Source organism: Prionailurus bengalensis, chromosome B4, assembly GCF_016509475.1.
Source record: "Prionailurus bengalensis isolate Pbe53 chromosome B4, Fcat_Pben_1.1_paternal_pri, whole genome shotgun sequence".
Classification (NCBI taxonomy): Eukaryota; Metazoa; Chordata; class Mammalia; order Carnivora; family Felidae; genus Prionailurus; species Prionailurus bengalensis.
Genome location: NC_057358.1, coordinates 49,835,212 through 49,857,509, shown reverse-complemented (window position 1 = coordinate 49,857,509; position 22,298 = coordinate 49,835,212). Strand labels below are relative to the sequence as shown.

The following is a 22,298-nucleotide window of genomic DNA, read 5'->3' as shown; positions in this document are numbered from 1 at the left end:
AGCTTTCTATTTCCTCCTGATTGAGTTTTGGAAGCGTGTGGGTGTTCAGGAATTCGTCCATTTCTTCCAGGTTGTCCAATTTGTTGGCATATAAGTTTTCATAGTATTCCCTGATAATTGTTTGTATCTCTGAGGGATTGGTTGTAATAATTCCATTTTCATTCATGATTTTATCTATTTGGGTCATCTCCCTTTTCTTTTTGAGAAGCCTGGCTAGAGGTTTGTCAATTTTGTTTATTTTTTCAAAAAACCAACTCTTGGTTTCGTTGATCTGCTCTACAGTTTTTTTAGTTTCTATATTGTTTATTTCTGCTCTGATCTTTATTATTTCTCTTCTTCTGCTGGGCTTAGGCTGCCTTTGCTGTTCTGCTTCTAGTTCCTTTAGGTGTGCTGTTAGATTTTGTATTTGGGATTTTTCTTGTTTCTTGAGATAGGCCTGGATTGCAATGTATTTTCCTCTCAGGACTGCCTTTGCTGCGTCCCAAAGCGTTTGGATTGTTGTATTTTCATTTTCGTTTGTTTCCATATATTTTTTAATTTCTTCTCTAATTGCCTGGTTGACCCACTCATTCGTTAGTAGGGTGTTCTTTAACCTCCATGCTTTTGGAGGTTTTCCAGACTTTTTTCTGTGGTTGATTTCAAGCTTCATGGCATTGTGGTCTGAAAGTAAGCATGGTATAATTTCAATTCTTGTAAACTTATGAAGGGCTGTTTTGTGACCCAGTATATGATCTATCTTGGAGAATGTTCCATGTGCACTCGAGAAGAAAGTATATTCTGTTGCTTTGGGATGCAGAGTTCTAAATATATCTGTCAAGTCCATCTCATCCAATGTCTCATTCAGGGCCCTTGTTTCTTTATTGACCGTGTGTCTAGATGATCTATCCATTTCTGTAAGTGGAGTGTTAAAGTCCCCTGCAATTACCACATTCTTATCAATAAGGTTGCTTATGTTTATGAGTAATTGTTTTATATATTTGGGGGCTCCGGTATTCGGTGCATAGACATTTATAATTGTTAGCTCTTCCTGATGGATAGACCCTGTAACTATTATATAATGTCCTTCTTCATCTCTTGTTACAGCCTTTAATTTAAAGTCTAGTTTGTCTGATATAAGTATGGCTACTCCAGCTTTCTTTTGGCTTCCAGTCGCATGATAAATAGTTCTCCATCCCCTCACTCTCAATCTAAAGGTGTCCTCAGGTCTAAAATGAGTCTCTTGTAGACAGCAAATAGATGGGTCTTGTTTTTTTATCCATTCTGATACCCTATGTCTTTTGGTTGGCGCATTTAATCCATTTACATTCAGTGTTATTATAGAAAGATACGGGTTTAGAGTCATTGTGATGTCTGTATGTTTTATGCTTATAGTGATGTCTCTGGGACTTTGTCTCACAGGGTCCCCCTTAGGATCTCTTGTAGGGCTGGTTTAGTGGTGACAAATTCCTTCAGTTTTTGTTTGTTTGGGAAGACCTTTATCTCTCCTTCTATTCTAAATGACAGACTTGCTGGATAAAGGATTCTTGGCTGCATATTTTTTCTGTCTAGCACCCTGAAAATCTCTTGCCAATTCTTTCTGGCCTGCCAAGTTTCAAAAGAGAGATCAGTCACGAGTCTTATAGGTCTCCCTTTATATGTGAGGGCACGTTTACCCCTTGCTGCTTTCAGAATTTTCTCTTTATCCTTGTATTTTGCCAGTTTCACTATGATATGTCGTGCAGAAGATCGATTCAAGTTACGTCTGAAGGGAGTTCTCTGTGCCTCTTGGATTTCAATGCCTTTTTCCTTCCCCAGTTCAGGGAAGTTCTCAGCTATGATTTCTTCAAGTACCCCTTCAGCACCTTTCCCTCTCTCTTCCTCCTCTGGGATACCAATTATGCGTATATTATTTCTTTTTAGTGTATCACTTAATTCTCTAATTTTCCCCTCATACTCCTGGATTTTTTTATCTCTCTTTTTCTCAGCTTCCTCTTTTTCCATAACTTTATCTTCTAGTTCACCTATTCTCTCCTCTGCCTCTTCAAGCCGAGCTGTGGTGGTTTCCATTTTGTTATGCATTTCGTTTAAAGCGTTTTTCAGCTCCTCGTGACTGTTCCTTAGTCCCTTGATCTCTGTAGCAAGAGATTCTCTGCTGTCCTGTATACTGTTTTCAAGCCCAGCGATTAATTTTATGACTATTATTCTAAATTCACTTTCTGTTATATTATTTAAATCCTTTTTGATCAGCTCATTAGCTGTTGTTATTTCCTGGAGATTCTTCTGAGGGGAGTTCTTCCGCTTGGTCATTTTGGATAGTCCCTGGCGTGGTGAGGACCTGCAGGGCACTTCCCCTGTGCTGTGGTGTATACCTGGAGTTGGTGGGCGGGGCCGCAGTCAGACCTGATGTCTGCCCCCAGCCCACCGCTGGGGCCACAGTCAGACTGGTGTGTGCCTTCTCTTCCCCTCTCCTAGGGGCGGGATTCACTGTGGAGTGGTGTGGCTCGTCTGGGCTACTTGCACCCTGCCAGGCTTGTGATGCTGGGGATCTGGCGTATTAGCTGGGGTGGCTAATAGGCGCCTTTGTTCCCCACCAAACTGAGCTCTGTTGTCAGGGGGCTCAGCAGCTCTCCCTCCCTTTGTCCTCCAGCCTTCCCGCTTCCCGAGCAGAGCTGTTAATTTCTGACCTCCCAGACGCTAAGTCGCGCTTGCTGTGGGAACACAGTCCGCCCGGCCCCTCCGCTTTTGCAAGCCAGACTCGGGGGCTCTGCTTGGCGGGCGAGCCGCCCCTCCGCCCCGGCTCCCTCCCGCCAGTCCGTGGAGCGCGCACCGCCTCGCCGCCCTTCCTACCCTCTTCCGCGGGCCTCTCGTCTGCGTTTGGCTCTGGCGACTCTGTTCTGCTAATCCTCTGGCGGTTTTCTGGGTTATTTAGGCAGGTGTAGATGGAATCTAAGTGATCAGCAGGACGTGCGGTGAGCCCAGCGTCCTCCTAAGCCGCCATCTTGCCGCCCAACCCCCAGTGCTTTTGTATTTTAAAACCAATACCTTTGATGTTTTAGTACTTGCATCTGGGGATGTTTTCTAGGTTGTGAATTTGATCCCTGTTGTACGGATGTTAAGGCCCATTACTTCAAATACTGTAGGTTTGCTTTTAATAGTTCCAAAATAGAAAGGTCTTTATTAACCTGCCATGAGTTAGAGGTACTGATTCATTTACATAACTGCCGAGCATTCTCTGTCTTTAGTATTGGTCAGACTCTTAAACTTCAGAAGTCTTATAGAAAGAGCACTAAACCAGGAGTTGTGACAACCTGAGTTAGCACATTGGCTCTGCTCCTATCTGTCGGCAGCATCTTGGACAGATAGCTCTCTGAGCTCCTCTAGCCGGGTACCATTTCTCATTTATTTGTTCTTTGTACAGAGTCTATCAGAGTACCTAGAACAAGGTAAAAACTACAAAATCAAAGTTTGTGGAATCGAGAAATATTTTAATCAATTAGACAATTAGTATAGGAATTGAAAGCTAAAAAGCTTGGTGCATTTTCAGCTGGCTACCTTGTGGTCACCCTTTGGATCTGGACTTGTAACAAATGAGATGAGGAATGGTAATAATTCTACAAATTTCTAACTTCAGTTTTTAACAGTGAACTTCCAAATTTTCAACCAAATCTCTCCAGTCTGTAACAATTCTTTCTACATCTACCCTCTCATCCATTTTGTTTATTTTCCTCTGAAATTCCTCCAAGTTTCCAATCTTAAACAATAGCACTTCAATCTAGTTTAATAGTTATACATTTTTGTATTTCTTTTCTAGGCTGAGTTTGACCCTTACTTATTTGCAACTTTTGAAAACTATCTTCATTTACGTCATTAAAATGACAAGCTTAGCACATTTATAAACAATAGTTTTAAGCAAAAATACAAAACAGTTTTTAAAATAGAGGTGTAAATTGACTTCATAATCAATGAAATCTATAACTACAAAGTTATTTCTTTTCCACATGGTTTCATTTCATATCTTGTTCCCAAATAGAAAACTAAACCTGGGTAGCTCAGTCAGGTAAGTGTCTGGCTCTTGATTTTGGCTCAGGTCATGATTTCATGGTTTGTGAGCTCCAACCCTGTGTTGGGCTCTGTGCTGACAGTGGGGAGCTTGCTTAGGATTCTCTCTCTCTCTCTCTCTCTCTCTCTGCCCCTCCCCCACACTCTTTCATGCTCTCTGTCTCAAAATAAATAAACTTTAAAATAAACGTATAAATAAATAAATAAATAATAGATAGATAGACAGGTAGATAAAATTAATAGGCCCATCTGACCCTATGTTAAAGGCAACCATTCATTTATGTATATACAAACACACATGAAGGGACTACATATTATTCTTTTTGCTAAAACATATAGAACGTATATAGAGAGTGCAAACCTTTCAATTATTTCTAGAATATTGCTACAAACATGTATAAAAGAAGCTTCAAAGACATTTGTTTGTGAGTTTTCTATTACTGGTACTTGAAGATAAGCAGGTCACCCCTGACAGTGAGAATTTGGGCTTCCCCTCACTTGTGTGATTAGGTATATTTCACTTATGGCCAAGCAAATATGGTGAGTAAATAAGATGATGTCTTCAAATCTGTATACTTCACTATGCACCCCTCTTCACTATGGAAATTAATTAACTGGCATCATGAAATAAACAATATAAACTCCAAATGTTAGCGAGAAAAATTCTTGCTTTTGTATTCAAACTGGAAAATGGAAAGACATACGTGAAGAGTAGACTGTCTAAAATCTTAATGTATGGGAAGAGTAGCAGAATATGCTACCCCAAAATATGCTGGTTTGATATAGTGATTAATCTGAGCTGTAGGCCTTTGGGAAAGAGTAAATGCAGGGATAAGCTTTCTCTTCTGCCTAAAGACAGACCCTCCAAAAAGAACTCAATGGCCATGAGTTCCCTCCCTGACTTTCATCAATGAAGGAAGACTGATTTTTGTCACAGAGGAGAAGACAAGAAGTAGACACGATGTGTGAACTTTGTCACAAATGATCATACCTCCCATATATGCTTCCAAGGACCCATTCACCTTTCTTAAATATCATTTAGGCTCTTCTAAGACTAAGTCTACATCCTGCCTCTCCTTTCTCTGTTAAAACAGTATTTAAGCCTGAATTTTAAGCAAGCTTAGGGAGTTATTCATTTTCCCTTGGGTATCTCCAACGTGTACATATGTATCAATAAAGTTCAGTTTTTCTTTTGTTAGTCTGTCCTTTATTACAAAGGTCTCATCCAAGAACTCAGAAGTGTATATTCCTCCTTTATATGTGATTCCAGAAAATTACATATCAACTATGAAATGCAAATTTGGCTTTTTAATGTTCAGTTCCTTATAAATGTTTTAACCTACCATAAATACTAAAACATACAGTAATTATCAGAAAATATATATATTTTTAAATAACCATCTTGAGACCTAAAGAAATCAGGTAGTATGGAGGAAGTCATGAATCTTCCACTTTTTGTCAATAGTTTGAATGTAATAAATAGCTTACCAATTGGTTGTGAGTCTCTGACCTGTAGAGTCCACATTTTTAGTCTAAAAAATATCACAAATCTGTGTGCATAAAACTAAAAGGTAGTAGCTAGAATAATTGACATCCCAAAGGGATAAAGAGAGTACAGAAGTTTAGGAAGCCTAATTGTCTTTTTGGACACCAATATTATTTCTCTTGGTAGAACTAACAACCCACTTTTCCCTTCTTGCAGCACAAGTGAACCAGCATGTTGTTTTGATTTTTTCATTATTCGCATAAGAAAAGTGCAATTCCTAGTAATTTTCAGAGACTTTGAAATCTCAATAGGAAGGAGAGAAGAAATATAACAGCAAAAAATATAAGAAAAAATAATAAATATAAAATTTGATTCATAGTTAGCAATTACAAAGAGTTCTCATCATTTCATTTAATAAAGGTATATCCTTAAATGTTAAGTTGCATGCTATAGGCTTTATTGATGCAGGGGTGTGGAGAAGAAAAAGATTAGTATGAGTAGTACTAGTTTAGGAAGCCGTCAGTTCAGAATAGATTTTTAAGTTGGACTTAAAAAACATGAGAGGATAGTGTTGACCTAGAATGTTCACAGCCTCCGAAATAGCTTAACACTGGCAGACATATCTTGTAAAACATTTATTTAGGCACCAAGTCCCAGTGTCTGCAATTGGAAGGACTTTCGAGTCAACCACCTACTGCTCTATTTGGTTGTACAAAACATCTGTGAAATGAGAGACATGATAGACAAATGTTACCCTGAGTACCACTTGGATATGGATAGAATAACAGAATCACTTTAGGAACTTTAAAAATTACAGGCACTCTTTAGACCTACTGAAACAAAATCTACAAAGGGATGAATTTTTATTTTTTCTACAAGCCCCAGATAATTCTGGCAGTTGGTAAGATTTGAGAATTACTAGATTTGAGTTTAAAGTATATTATTTTGTCAAGACGTTTTTCTTAGAACTGACAATGAGCAATGAAATACTGAACAGTAATTCTAATAGGAATTGCTGAACAAGGTAGCAGCACCCTCACAAACTCACCCTGGTTCTCTTTTCTTTACAAAGCTCCATGCACTCTTTATCAGCCTTCAGGAGTGTCCAAGATGAAGGCAAATTCCAGCTCTTCCTTGATAAGAAGATGGAGATCAAAATGTTTGGTACTATGTTAGAGAGGGCCATTGGGAAAGTGGTATGTGGTTCTAGGAAGAAGGACATAAATATATGACTAGGAATGAATACTCACTGACTCTACTTCAGTATTATAATTCTCTTTTTTTTAAAAAAGCAATATTTTTTGTTAACAGAAGAATTACAAAATAGAATGATTCTAAAGGAATAATACAAGCACTTTTAACTACTTTTACTCTATACAAAGTACTAGTTTACAACGAGGTTAAACTTGCAACTCATTCAAAATTTATGTTGAAATGTGTGACTCTCTCTCTCTCCCTCTCTCTCTCTCTCTCTCTCTCCCATCTACCTTACACCAAGGCTTCCAATCATGATGTTCATAACTTTTCATCTTGGCATTCTTTAATATCTGAAATGTTTGTATAATAGAATTTCAGGTATTCTGGAAGTTGGAGTGAAGAATATTTGGTTACAAAGAGCCTTCTACAGACACAAAAAATTATACCAAGTAGGAAATAAGTAGGAAATACTTATATGGTTACATAAGACCATAGAGTCACAGCTCTTACTAGGCATGTATCATGACACTTAACTACTGATCCTACATAAAACTTAAAGTTCACTCTGTTTTAGAAAAAAAAAATGTTGCACAGAGTAAGGCTTACTATTATGTTTACAAGAAGAGAATAATATGTATATACATTCATTCATTCATTTGGTATTTGCTAAGAGTTTTCTATGTGCCAGGAATTATATGCTAGAGATGCCAAGATTAAATGACACTATTAATTGCATAGCCTAGAAGTGGAAATAAATGTAAACAAATATTGGCAACATACTATGACAGGTGCTAGAATAACAAGATGTAGTGGTTTACCCAAAAGGAGGGGATAATCAACACTTCTTTGAGAATGTGTGGAAAGAATTAAGAGTAGGTGAGACATTTAAGATGTATCTATAAAGATAAGTAGACTTTGCTTACATTATCTGGGGAGAGGATAAAAGGGAATTCTAGTGTAATGAATATTTCATCATCATTTTTCCTCATCCAGATACTCAGGCTGGGAGATTTCTCTCTCATCAAATGCTGCACAACCACTTACTTGCTGTTTTCAGTGTTCACAAAATGTCCCAGCCATTAAAAATTGGATGACCTGTTCATAATGGGATTGCTTTGGATGACAGTCAGCAAAATCTTGGGCAATGAACAGATGTCTTTTCTGCTGAAGAATCCACAGACAACATGCAGGCACCTGTGAATGCAAGACTCTCCCTTAACAACTACATGAGCAGCAGCTAACAGGGCTCCTCAACACAAGTGACATGTGGTGGCCACCAAAATGGCAACAGAGCATCACAGGAATCAACTTGCTCTTTCACATCAAATAGGTTGAAAAACCAGAGTGATAGTGGTTCTCTTGATGCTGATTTGCTAGCCTCATCCATTCCCTTCCCTCCTTTCTTTCTCGGTGGTCCTCACTGAGTAACCACACAACTCACCCCGAAATTAATGACCACTACCACCACCATCAAGGGTAGGAAGACCAAGGAGTTCGTTACTTTATTTCTAACTTATTATGGCATATACTCTATGTTCTGCTTCTTTCAGAGCCCTCTTCTTGATCTTAAGAACCTTTTCTTCTTTCCATAGAAAGCTGAGTCTTCTAAATGAAAAAAAATATTGTTTTCAAAATTACTGCTTTTGATGATGGATCCAAAAGCCTATTCTGGAAGAAATGTCAGTTGTTTTTGTTTTTTTGTTTTTTCTCTAAATGCTTCTTAATATTTACAATTCTAATTCTCTTCAAAGTAATGAATGCCTCTGACCAATTCCAACCAGGAAGAGATTACGACAAAATTAATATTTCTAAGTAATATCTCACTACATTTGTCTGTGAACAAAATGATGAAAAGGAAACCTGGCAGATCGGGGTGGGGCAGTTACTTTAAAGATTATATTTCATGAGTGTAAAACAATCCTCTGAGGTAGATGTTACCATACCTCACATGATTGATGTAGTTGTTAAGATTTAGGCTGTGCCCATGGTCACAGTTAGTGAGTTGGATTCAAATACAAGTGTTCTGACTTCAAGTCTAATGCACTTTAAGTTTGATCTATAAAAAGAAATAACTAGGAATAGTGTAGCTCCAATTTCCACACTGCATATGCATGACTTCTAAATGCAAAAATTCAGACATATCACTGGCCAAATAACAAGAATAGCTAACATTTATAAGTAGTTTACTATTTAGGAGGCGCTATGCTATGTACGTTATATGAGTTAATTGTATTTTTACCAAAACTTTATGAGATTGGTATTACCATTAATTCCATTTGACTCTTATGTCAAGTAGGGCTTATAGAACTTATGTAACTTTCCAAAGACCACAAAGCTAAAGGTGAGTGAGCCTAAATATGAAGTCAGGCCTGATCCTAAAGTCCATGCTCTTAATGATTACTCTCTACTACTCTTATGGCTAATATACCTCTTTAGGGAACATACATCATCAAGGAAGTCGTGGTCCTTCCCTAGTTCTATCCTCTGCTTAGAGTATTAGAGAGCAACTTTGTTATGATGCTACTCTTTTGAGGAATTACATCACCTGAAACACCACCATTTGTATATCCCTTTATCATGTCACATTAGCTTTTATTAGAATTAACTGCATAAGCTAAGTCATCCAAAAACATCATATATTATTAAAGAAGACTGACTTTTCAAAAAAAAATCTTTGTGGGCTTTTTGAACTGTAACCTCTCACTGTCCCAGTAGTCTGTTAAATTTAACACAAAAGTATCTTAGGTAATATTCTCTATATACTTAAAATCTTTCTTTGGCTATCTCACAATTGTGGCTCATATAATAACTCACTTCACAGGATTTAATAATTATAATGTATGAGATATACTCAACATTGTATGTAATTTTTTTATTTATTCGATGAATATTTTTGAAAACCTACAATGATCCAGGCAGTAGTGTTGCACAAGACCTTGAGGACTAGAAGTCATGGCGAGTCCAACAGACATGGTTCTACCCTAATAAAACTTAGGCCTAGAATGAAGACAGCCAATAAATAAAAACAGACAAATATACAATTACAATTTTGACAAGTAGGTGTTGCCTTGAAGGTCTCTTAACAGAAAGATTTTATAGGAGATAGAGGTCTGGGAAAGCATTCCTAAGTACATAATGGCTGAACAGTCAGAGCTAAATAAGCGGGCATGGAGCCAGGAGGAAGTACATTCCAGCCAGAGGGAAAGTCACAGCAAAGGTTCTATGCAGGACAGCCTAACTGGGTACAAAAGCAAGAGAGTGATAGAATGGTTCTGAAGAAGTTTGAGAGAAAACAAGACCAAACCAATTAAGTGCAGTCTATTCTGTGAATAAGGAGAAATGGATGGGTTAGGAACACTGGTAATATGGCTAATGGATGATTGAATACCAAACTTGCCTTGGAAGCAATGGATATGGTATTGTTCTAGAAAGGTTTAGAGACTTAGTTCCCCAGGAGCCATTTGTTTCATTCCAGGGAGATAAAAATCTGAATATTCCTTTCCTGTCTTCTTAAAGAGAATTTGTTTGTTTGTTTTTCAGAGTAAAGATTTCTCTTCCTCTTTTTCCTCTCTCTTTTTTTTGTGGAGATGAAGAAGGGTAGATGTGTTAGCTCCAATCTTCCTTATTTTCAGAGATTCTTTCCTGTGGTACAACGCCACAGCATGCATTGGTGAACATGTAGCCATCATGACTTCACCTTATTAGATATTGGTTTATGGTTAACAGATGCTAAAATGTTCTATGAGTAATAAATGGTCTGTTTTCTGAACAGACATTTCTGTCAAAGTATATTTGGGAATATATGTACATACATATACACAGACAGACACTGCCTTAACTCCAGGCCTCAAATAATTCTACAAATAAATGTCTTTTATATTTTTTTAACATTTATTTATTATTGAGAGATAGGAAGAGATAGAGCATGAGCATGGGAGGGGCAGAGAGAGGGGGAGACACAGAATCTGAAGCAGGCTCTAGGCTCTGAGCTGTCAGCACAGTGACTGAAGCAGGGCTTGAACTCACAAACCTAGAGATCATGACCTGAGCTGAAGTCAGATGCTTAACCAACTGAGCCACCCAGGCACCCCAATACATTTCTTTTAAAAAAACAGTTCACATTTTCTTTGTAAACTATTCATGAAAACTAGACATCATAAACATGAACTCAGAAAGAGAAATCATATCCACAAAGACTTTAAGCGTTTACATTACAAACACAGAATATAAAATACTAATGTCTAGTTGGTTTAAAAATAAGAGATAAATTTAGCATTGTGTTCAGAGAATATAAAACTTTAAAGCATGACCAAGTAAATTTGCACACAAAAGAAAGAACTTCCGAAAATGAGAAATACTACACTCAAAATTTTAAAGTGAATACATATAGAATTTAGAGTGGATTATATGGAGTTTTGAGTAGATTAGACTCAGCTAAAAAGAGAATTTGTGAATTAGATAGAGATCAAAAGCAATTATCCAAAATGTAGCACAAATTTACAAAGAATTAGAAAATATGAAAAATGTGAAAGAGAGAGTGAGATGATCTGACATATTAAATCAGAATTTCAGAAGTAGGGAAAGGAGAACAACAACAAAAAAGATAATATATTAGCTAAGAATTTTCTAAAACTAATGAAATACACCAAACCACAAATACAAGAATCTCCGTAAATTCAAAGTAGAGGAAAATATTCATAGTAAAATTGCCAAATGCCGAAATAAAAGAAAAGATTGTAAAAGTAGTCAGAGGCAAAGATTAACTTTAAAGGAGGAGCATTTAGACTGGTAGCTTTCATCTCAACAGTGCTAAAGGAAGTGAAAAAGAAATAGAATGATAGTTGGAATGTGCTTATTGAAAACCATTTATCACACTATAGTTCTATACTCATCAAAATGTCTTTCAAGAATAAAGGTGGAATAAAGACATTTTTCAAAAACTAAAACTGCCACCAACATATCCATGCTAAAAACAAGTCTATAAGATGTACCTCAAACCAAAGGAAAGTAATCCTAGTTGACAGTTCTATATACACAGACATAAGGAGCAAATAAAGTGGCATATGAAGATGTAAAGCTAGATCACTGACTGAATACAATAGTAGTAATATCGCTACAGTTTAAAAATTAAAATAAACAAGGACAATAGCATAAATGTATGGAAAGAAATAAATCAAGCAAAATTTTAATGATCTCTAAAACATCTCAGAGAAGGTTAAAAGTATTGGCTAAATTTGGACTTGATCAGTTAAGGATGCCTGTAGTAATTTAAGAATAACATTTAAAAATATAAACAGAATGGGGTGCCTGGGTGGCTCAGTCAGTTAAGTGTCCAACTTGGGCTCAGGTCATAATCTTCGGGTAAATGTGTTTTAGCCCTGCGTTGGGCTCTGTGCTGACAGCTCAGAGCCTGGAGCCTGCTTCAGATTCTATGTCTCCCTCTCTCTGCCTCTCTCTCTCTCTCTCTCTCAAAAAAAAAAAACATTAAAAAATATATAAACAGAATATATAGCTTCTAAACTAGTTCTGGGAAAAGAATAAATGATTAATTATAAAAAAGAAAAATAGAAGATTAGGTATAAACACAAATATATCAGCAGTGAGTAGACTGAAAAGAAACCAAATGCTCCTGTAAAAAGATGAGGATTGTCAGATTGAATTTTAAAAAATAATCTAATATATGCTGTTAATTATTGTAATAATTCAGACAAGTTGAAAGTAAAAAGATAGGAAAAACACTGTGCAAACATTAACTAAAAGGATGCTAGTGTAGCTATATTAATTATCATGCAAAACAGATTTTAAGGCTGGAAGAATTTCTTGGGAGAAAGAGGGACAAAAGTTACAACTCAAATATATATGCATATATTTGCATATATAATTTTGTATCTGCTTAAATCATGACCTCAAACTACCTGACACAAAACTGAACTAAAAGGAGAAATGAATAGCTCTGCGATAATAGTGGAAGATTTCAAGTTTGCTCATAATTGACATTAAAAAATCAGACAAAAATTTTACAGCATAATTAAACTTTGACACATAGAGAACATCATATCCATCAATTGCAAAATAATTTTTTTTCAAACACACGGAATATTTGCAAAATTGACTATATGATGGACCATAAAAAACGTTTAAACAAATTTCAAAGGACTGAAATCATACATGGCATATCTTCTTGCCTCGTGAATTTAGGTCAGAAACTAGAAGTAACAATGAAGCAAACAAGCAAAAAAGAGGGAATAAACTCACACATTTAGTATTAAATATAATCTATGGGTCAAAGAAGAGTTGGGAAAAAAATTGAGAACATTTTGAATGGATGATAAAAATCCTACATGCCAAATCTGTAGGATGCAGCTAAATCTGTCCTTTTAGGAAACTTACAGTCTTAAATATTTATATTAAAAAACTGAAAGAATAAAAATTATTGGGTCTAGCATCCATCTAAAAAGTAGAATAATTTTTAAATGTATAAAAAAGGCAAAAATAAAATCCACAATAAATCCAAAGAAAGTAGAAGAAAGGAAATAGATTAGCAAACAGCAGAAATCAATAAAATAGAAAACACACATAGAATAGATCAACAACAGAGAAAGTTGGTTCCTTAAAAGACAAATAAACAACAACAAAAAAACACATACAAATATCTGTTAGACTAATCAAGAAAAGCTTAGAAGTCACAAATAAATGGAGAATCCAAAAGAATCTATCATATTAAGAGATATGAGTAAGTTTACTGGATATAGAATGATATATAAAACTCCATTACATTTCTATACCACTGCAACAAACAGGAAAAAAATTAGAAAAATGTCCTATTTAAGTAACATCAAAAATAATAAGAACTACTTATAAATCTAACCAAGGATGCACAAAATTCTATAGAGAAATTGAACTATTTGTGAGAGATGTCATAGTGTGTATAAGTATATGGAGAGATATTTGTGACCGTGAATTAGAAGATTCAATATGTATAAATGTCAATCTTCCAACAGGTCTTCTAGTGACCTATAGATTTAATGTAACCCTATCCCAAATTTTAATGTAGTGCTGTGGGCAGGATGAGAGGGAGGGACATTACACAGCTATTTTAATTAAAATACTGTGCTGTTGATGCTGGAGTAGACACACAGACTAATGGAAATGAATATAGAGAGGTCAGAGAAGGACATACACATATATGGAAACTTCACATATGTTGATATAAAAATAGCCAAAAAAATTTATATATGTATATATAGTATAACATATATATTATTGTATATATATAGTATATATATGTATAGTATATAGTATATTGTAGTATTGTATACTACAATTGTAGTATTGTATACTATAGTACATAGTATTATAGTATATATTATAGTATTGTATATACTATAGTATATAGCATTATAGTATAGTTAACTATACTATATATACTATACTATATATATAGTAAACTTTTGTATATGTCAAAGCATCAACTGCAGGAAAAAAAATGGCAAGTTTTTTTCAAAGAGACCTCTAGAGGGTGAGGTAGTGAAGGGTATTCAGAAAGTGGAAAGACACTCATAGAAAGAGATGTGATATACTTGTGATAAGAGGGAGATTATGAAACAGAGAGGAAAATGTGAATTGCATTCTCAATGTTTTTCTAGTCAAAATATTTTTTAATTGGATTAAATGGTAATACAAATATTATGAACCTGCCTTAATTTTCTAATGTATTTTACTTCAAATGTCCAAAATTAAAAAATATATCATTTTATCTTTTAATTTTTAATGTTAATTTTTAATTGTAAGTTTTAAATTTATAAAACCATATATGACCCAGGTTCTTTCACAATGCATACTATAGGACTTCAGATTTAATTGTACATGCTTTGAAATTCTATCCTTGACCCGACTATTATAGGTTTGAAAAGAGAACTGTAGCAGTAATATCAACTAGGCCCTCAGTTATAAACATAAAAGCACAGGAATAAGAGGAGAGAAGGGACTAGGGAGAGAGAAGAGCAGGTTTATTTCATTGAAATGGGAAATGATGGAATTTCAATGAATGGTAATGAGAAAGTGGGAAATCCTACCTTGTACGATATTTTCTTTTTTTTTTTTTACAACGTTGTACAATCACCACCTTTAGTAAGTTCTAAAACATTTTCATCACCCCCAAAGAAAATCTCATACTCAATAAGCAATCACCCTCTATTTCTGCCCCCCAGCCCATCCCATGGAAACCACCTCTCTGCTTTCTGACTCTATGGATTTACTTATTCTGCTTATTTCATATGCAATATGTGGCTTTTTGTGTCTGGCTAGTTTCACTTAGCATGTTTTCAAGGTTCATCCATGTTGTAGCATATGTCAGCACCGCATTCCTCTTTATGGCTGAACAATTCCTTTGTATGTATGTATCATATTTTGTCTATCTACTCATCCCTTTACAGACTTTTAGCATGTTTTCTCCTTCTGGTTATTGCAAATTGTGCTACTATGAACATATGTGTACAAGTACTTGCTGAGTGTTTTCAGTTCTTTTGAGTATATAGCTAAGAGTAGAAATGTTGGGTCATAAGGTAATTTTATGTTTGCCTCTCTGAGGAACTACCAAAGCATTTTCCAAACTGGCTGCACCATTGTACATTTTTAACAACTTGTATGAGGGTTCCAACGTTTCCACAACTTATTATTATTGTTTTAATTATGGTCTTCCTGGTGGATGTGAAATGATATCTCACTGTGGTTTTGATTTGCACTTCCCTAATGACTAATGATGTTGAGTATCTTTTCACATGCTTGGCCATTTTATATACATCTTTGAGGAAATGTCTGTTTAGGTTCTTCACCCATTTTTAAATTGGATTGTTTTTATGTGTTCTGGATACTAGACCCTTGTCAGTTATATAATTCACAAATATTTTCTCCCAATCTGTGGGTTGTCTTTTCACTTCATCAATATTCCTTGATGCACAAATGTTTTTAATTTTGAGGAAGATCACTTTATGTTTTCTTTTGTTGCTTGCACTTTTGGTGTCATACCTAAGAATCTATTGCCAAAACCAAGGTCAAAAAGATTTACCTCTATGTTTTCTCCTTTAGTTTTATAGTTTTGGTCTTAGATGTAGCCCCTTTTTAGGTGTATGTTTATTAAATTTATTCTATAGATGACTTTATGTATTTTATCAATCTGATTCTCTTTTCAGTTTTATCTTCTGCTTAATTACTATGTTTAATATTTTTAAAAATTTTAATTCCAGTATAGTAAATATACAGTGCCATGTTAGTTTCAAGTGCACAATATAGTGAGTCAATAATTCTATACATTACTCAGTGCTCATCATAAGTGTACTCTTAATCCCCTTCACCTATTTCACCCATCCCTCCACCTACGTCCCCTGTGGTTACCATCTCTTTGTTCTCTATAGTTGAGTCAATTTTTTTTGTCTATTTTTCTTTTGTTCATTTGTTTTGTTTCTTAAATTCCACATATGAGTGAGATCATATAGTATTTGTCTTCCTCTGACTATTTCACTAAACATTTTACCCACTAGATCCATCTATGTTGCTGTGAATGGCAAGATTTCATTTTTATGGTTGAGTCCTATTCCATTTAATATATATTTATGTATAAGTATAAATCACCTCTTCTTTATCCCTTCATCTATTGGTGGACACTTGGGCTGTGTCCATAATTTAGCTATTGTAAAAAATGCTATTATAAACATAGGGGTGAATATATCCCTTTGAATTAGTTGCATTTTTGTATTTGTGGGGTAAATACCCAGTAGTGTGATTACTGGGTAGTAGGATATTTTTATTTTTAACTTTTTGAGGAACTTCCATACTGTTTTCCACAATGGCTCCACCAGTTTTCATTCCCACTAACAGTGCACGAGGTTTCTGCTTTCTCCACATTCTCACCAACACTTGTTCCTTGTGTTTTTGATTTTAGCCACTCTGACAGATGTGAAGAGATATCTCCTTGTGGTTTTAATTTGCATTTTCCCGATGATGAGCAATGTTGAGCATCTGTTCATGTGTCTGTTGGCCATCTGGATGCCTGTTTTGGAGGTATGTCTATTCATGTTTTCTGCCCATTTTTAATTGGGTTGTTCATTTTTTGAGTGTTGAGTTGTATTAGTTTTATATATATATATATATATATATATATATATGTGTGTGTGTGTGTGTGTGTATGTATATATATATATTGATATTAGCCTTTTATCAGTTAAATCATTTGTAAATATCTTCTCCCATTCAGTAAGTTGTCTTTTAATGTTGTTGATTGTTTCCTTTGCTGTGCAGAACCTTTTTAATTTGATGTAGTCTCAGTAGTTTTGTTTGTTTTGCTTTTGTTTCCTTTGCCTCAGGAGACATATCTAGAAAAAAATGTTGATATGGCTGATGTCAGAGAAATTACTGCCTGTGCTGTCTTCTAGAATTTTTATGGCTTCAAGTATCACATCTAGGTCTTGAATCCATTTTGAGTTTACTTTTGTGTATGATGTAAGAAAGTGGTTCAGTTTCATTTCTTTGCATGTAGCTGTCCAGGTTTCCTAACACTGCTTGCTGGAGAGATTTTTTTTTCCCATTGCATATTCTTGCCTCCTTTATTGAAGATTAATTGACTATTAATCATGGATTTACTTCTGGAATCTCTAATCTGTTCCACCGATCTATGTGTCTATTTTTGTGCCCATACCATACTGTTTTGGTTACTACAGCTTTGTAGTATATCTTGATACCTGGGATTGTGATACCTCCAGTTTGTTCTTTTTCAAGATTGTCTCATACTATATTTTCAAATGTCACTTCCCCGTGTGAATTATGGCCTATAAAGAGATAAAACTATAAATATTTTAGAAATACAGAGAAATATTTTTATAAACTCAGAGTATTGTCATTCATTTTAGCCAGAAAGCACCAAAACAGAAAAAGAAAAGATATTTTAATTCAATTACACTAACGTTAAAGATTTGTGTTTATCAAAAGGCACCTCAAAGAGAAGAAAAAGATAAGCTTATCAGAAAATATTTACTGCATATAAAACTGGTATGAGCTAGTTTTCAGAAAATATAAAGAAATTTTATGAATCAATAAAGACAGGGCAGATAAGTCAATAGAAAAATCGTCAAAAGAGCTGAATAAGCACTTGCAAAAAGACAAAACTCCAAGAGTCAAAGATGTATGAAAAGTTGCTTGCCACGATAGACAAAAAGGCAAACTAAAGCCACAGAGAGATACCATTAACCATTCATAAATTTGAGAAATATTAAAAAGTCTGACAGTACCAAGTGTTGATAAAGATGTAGGGCAAAAGGAGGTCTCATATACTGTTGGTGGAAGTGTTTCATGAGGCCATGAGGTTGGAAAAACAGTTTGTAATTACCAAGTAAAATTGGAGAAGTACATATTCTACAGCCCAATAATTTGTCTTCTAGGTATGTCTCCCAGAGAATATCTTGTATGTTAGCCCAGGGACACGTGTATCTGGATGTTCACAGCACAAGTTAGGAAGCAACCTAAATGTTTATAAGCCGGATAAATGTGGTCTATTAATGTAGTAGATTGTCAAACAAAACCGACAATAAAAGAACTATACCGTCAGGTTGGATTGGGTTTGAGTTGCGTGTCAACTGATACCAATATCCTAGTGGCTTAAATGCATTACAAATGTTTAAGTGTAGCAGATATTTTGGGGCCACTGACCAAGGGAAGAAAAACATAAAGATGTGGGTAATGGAAGTATAACAGGCTGAGCCCCAATTAGCATAGTCTCTGAAATATCAGCCTCCTTTCTTTCCTCAAACCATGTCTCTCAAATCCAGGTGATTGCCAAAGGTTTACAAGCTTTTTGATTACGAGCATCAACCCTGTTACCTGCTGTTCCTCCAGGCCTCAGGTTTGATGAAAGTGTACTCCAAATCTGTTGGTTTTCACCTTTGCTGCTGTGGTAACATCTGAGAGTCACTGCTCTTGTGTGGACAGCCTCTCACTGCAGGTTTTTCTTGCCCTGACAGGAAAAGAAAACAGGAAGGAAACTCCAAGAAACTAGTGTTGACAGTGCACATGACAGGGGACATTCCTCTTTATTTCCCACATTTTTGGGGACACACTCTCCTGCTCCTGTCTCTTCTCACCAACTTACTCTGAAGCTAATGGACTTTAAGCATCAAGACCCCTTCATTTGCACAGGTGTCTTCAAAAGGTCTGGAAAGAGCCCTAGCAGTGTGTTCACATGATTTTATGTCTTTATAAAATTTGCAAAACTAATGTATGTAAACAGGAATGAGTTGAGACCACTCACTGTCTATTTCCTCCCTGACACACCCTTCAGAAAACTTCAGCTCATGTTGAGTGGCATTACAACAGCTCAGAGCATTTTTGATACTTGGTTGAGGGGAGTTGAACTGGGAATACACTAAAAAGATTTTAGGTGGGAGGGGTGCCTGGGTGGCTCAGTCAGTTAAGCCGCTGACTTCGGCTCAGGTCATGATCTTGCACTCTGTGAGTTCGAGCCCCATGTCGGGCTCTGTGCTGACAGCTCAGAGCCTGGAGCCTGCTTTAGATTCTGTGTCTCCTTCTCTCTCTGCCCCTCTGCCTCTCACGCCCTCTCTCTGTCTCTGTCAAAATAAATAAGCATTAAAAAAAATTAAAAACAAAAAAAAGATTTTAGGTTGGAGACGCTTGGGTGGCCCAGTCGGTTACAACGAAGACCCATTTCTGTTCAGGTCATGATCTTGTGGTGGGTGAATTCAAGCCCCACATCAGGCTCTCTGCTGTCAGCGCGGAGCCCGCTTCAGATCTTCTCTGTCTCTCTCTGTCTCTCTATCTCTGTCCCTTTCCCACTTGTTCTTCCTCTCAAAAACAAATAAACATTAAAAAAAAAAGATTTTAGTTGGATATGGGTAAATATCAATTTCTCTCTATCTATCTCTCCATCCATCCACCTGACTAGATATAATTACATAATAGATATAAATAATTATATAATAGATACAGCTAAATAAAGATAAAGATAGAGATGGGGAAGAGACAGATATTGCTTGTAGTCATTTCTGGGCAAGGTTAAGTTATTGCTAAGCATCCATGTGTAGTAATGGCTTGTAGGAATATTCATCTTGGCCACTGTGCTGACTCACCTGGTAAGAACACAAGTGACCGCCAAGAGTTTATATTATGATTCGAACATATATTATTGTGTTAACCACCCAAATCACATAAATACAGGGAGAGAAATCAGGCTGAAACACATGCAACCAGAGCCTGGTCTGTAGAAATCTTTCCGACTGTTCATGTATGAAGAAATCTGATGGAAATGTTCCTAAATTTGTCAACAATCCCAAAAGTTTGCATGATATTACTGATAACATATTATAAAACTAAAATTTCTCTCATAGTATCAGTACGTGTTTAAATTTTTTGACTAAACGTGTGTAGGGGAGGAAAAAGTATTCTTCCACCCTCTTGCGGGCCCCGACGGGGTTTGAAAATTAAATTGACAATGACAGATAAACAGCAGAAGAGCACACAAATGTATTTAATATGAGTTTTGCCTGACACAGGGGCCTTCGTTAGGGAATGGAAACCTCAAGAGATGGTTAGATCAGAATATTTTATGCTAGGTTTGATAAGGGGTGAGCAGTTGTATAGAAATATGATAGGTTAAGGAGTATGGGATAAGTGCAGTGTGCTGGCAAAACTTAACAAAGTGGTTTGTGAGGTTCTCCTTGGCATCCTTTTGTCTTCAGAGATAAGGACACGTCTTTCCTCCAGGTGTTGGGAGGGCACCTCTTTCACGAAGGTTTCTCACCTGTTTCAGGAGAGAAGGGCTGGGAAGGTCAGATTGACATTCTTGCTTCTGCTATTTTTTTTAAAGTTTTTCACCTTAAAATACTGCATATGCTGGGGTGCCTGGGTTGGCTCAGTCTGTTAGGCATGTGACTTCAGCTCAGGTCTGGATCTCGCAGTTCATGAGTTCCAGCCCTGCATCCGGATCTGTGCTGACAGCTCAGAGCCTGGAGCTTGCTTCAGATTCTGTGTCTCCGTCTCTTTCTGTCTCTCTCTCTCTCTCTCTCTCAAAAATAAACAAACATTAAAAAATTAAAAAAAAATACTCCATATGCCAAGGTGCCATATTTTGAGGTAACTGATCCTCAACCCAATCACATGAAAGGAAGAGGCACTCAAAGAAGATGCAATGAAAATATGTAGAAAAAAATGACACAAAGATGGCTGGCGATTAAAAATGGTTATGTTTTCTGTATTTTGTGGTACTCGTTAGCTCTTTAAGATGGATATTTTGTTTTGTTTTTATTTTCTCATCTCAATAAATACTTACTTTTATACCTAATTTTATATATTTTTAAATTTGCTTTTTCTCTGAGGTACCCACAAAGTACATATGCTTCAGGCTCAACGAAACCTGTTTGTGTCCCTGCCTGTGTTATATTTTCCAAGGAAGATGCTGCAGAGGTCGGCCCTCACAAGAGGCATCATTCTGGAAGGACATTTTTAGGGCCCCTCTTTTGGAGCTCTTGCCACATAAAGGCAAACATATAAACGTGAGCCTTACCCCGTGGAATTTCAGTCCCTGGTTGATGGACCTGTGTATATTGCCCCTCAATTTCTTTTCTCACGTGCACATTTCTTTCCTCTTCTTTTTCCACTTGTGCAGCTTCCTCTCACTCTTCTACACACTTCCTCTTGGTAGTACCTGATCCAGAGTTTCTGGTACTCACCACTCTGCATCGTCTGTGAGACATCCCATGCCTAGCTCCAGGCCACCACTAGAAGATTGTACTGCACAAACCCTGACCCTCCTCATTGAACATGGCTTTATACTTCAAACTTCAAAGAAACATCTTATGAAACCCTTCTTCCACAATTCCCTTTGTCTGGAATCCTACCTCTCGTGTGGCCACTGCCATGAGGGTCTCGGGTCATATTGCTGTCCTGATCAGAGCAAGGAAATTCAGAGAAACCCCGTGCCTCCAGCAGCTCTCCTGAGAAAGGGCAGGGAAACCTTCGATCAAAATGGGGTGTAATAGAGAAATCAATGTTCTCTACCAGTGGACTTGACCTAACCTATGGAATTATAAAAGAAAAAAAAAACATTGCTTTATTATTTTAATTCAATTACTGCCTGGTTTAAATGATATTCTGTGAACTAACAGGAAACTTAACCACCATCCATGACTTTGTCTTTAAGGCAAATTGTGCTTTTGCATTACGCATAACTGGCTTAATAAATGATTGTTGGGACACAAACTGTTGGTGCATTGAGTAAACAAACTATTTCTTTCCCGTTTGTGAAGCTAAAACTCTCTTCCCCTACTTCTGTAATTGGAGCCGGTTGCTGGGTAAGCCATCACACTATCTATCACCTAGGCTTCACTATGGCTAATTATTAAAATGAATCCAAGTACATGGTATTTACCATCCCTACCCCACCTTTATTTCTTTTCTAAAGTGCAAGTGAGCCCTTACAAGGCTCACTTAATTTCTGCAAGAAGTTTCAGAAGCTGTAAGAACTCTCATTCCCTCTCCACTGTTGTTGCTTCCAAGGGTCACCCATTGTTTCTGT

The 22,298-nt window shown here is 36.3% G+C and overlaps 1 long non-coding RNA gene across 1 annotated transcript in view; it reads right to left on the bottom strand.

The window, feature by feature from the left end:
* Positions 1 to 19,235, bottom strand: part of LOC122472540 — a 54,461-nt gene extending 35,226 nt beyond the window's left edge. Inside the window, exon 1 of the long non-coding RNA XR_006294464.1 lies at positions 18,593 to 19,235. This is a non-coding gene — a long non-coding RNA (uncharacterized LOC122472540). The remainder of the gene's footprint in view (positions 1 to 18,592) is intronic.
* Positions 19,236 to 22,298: the final 3,063 nt, after the last annotated feature.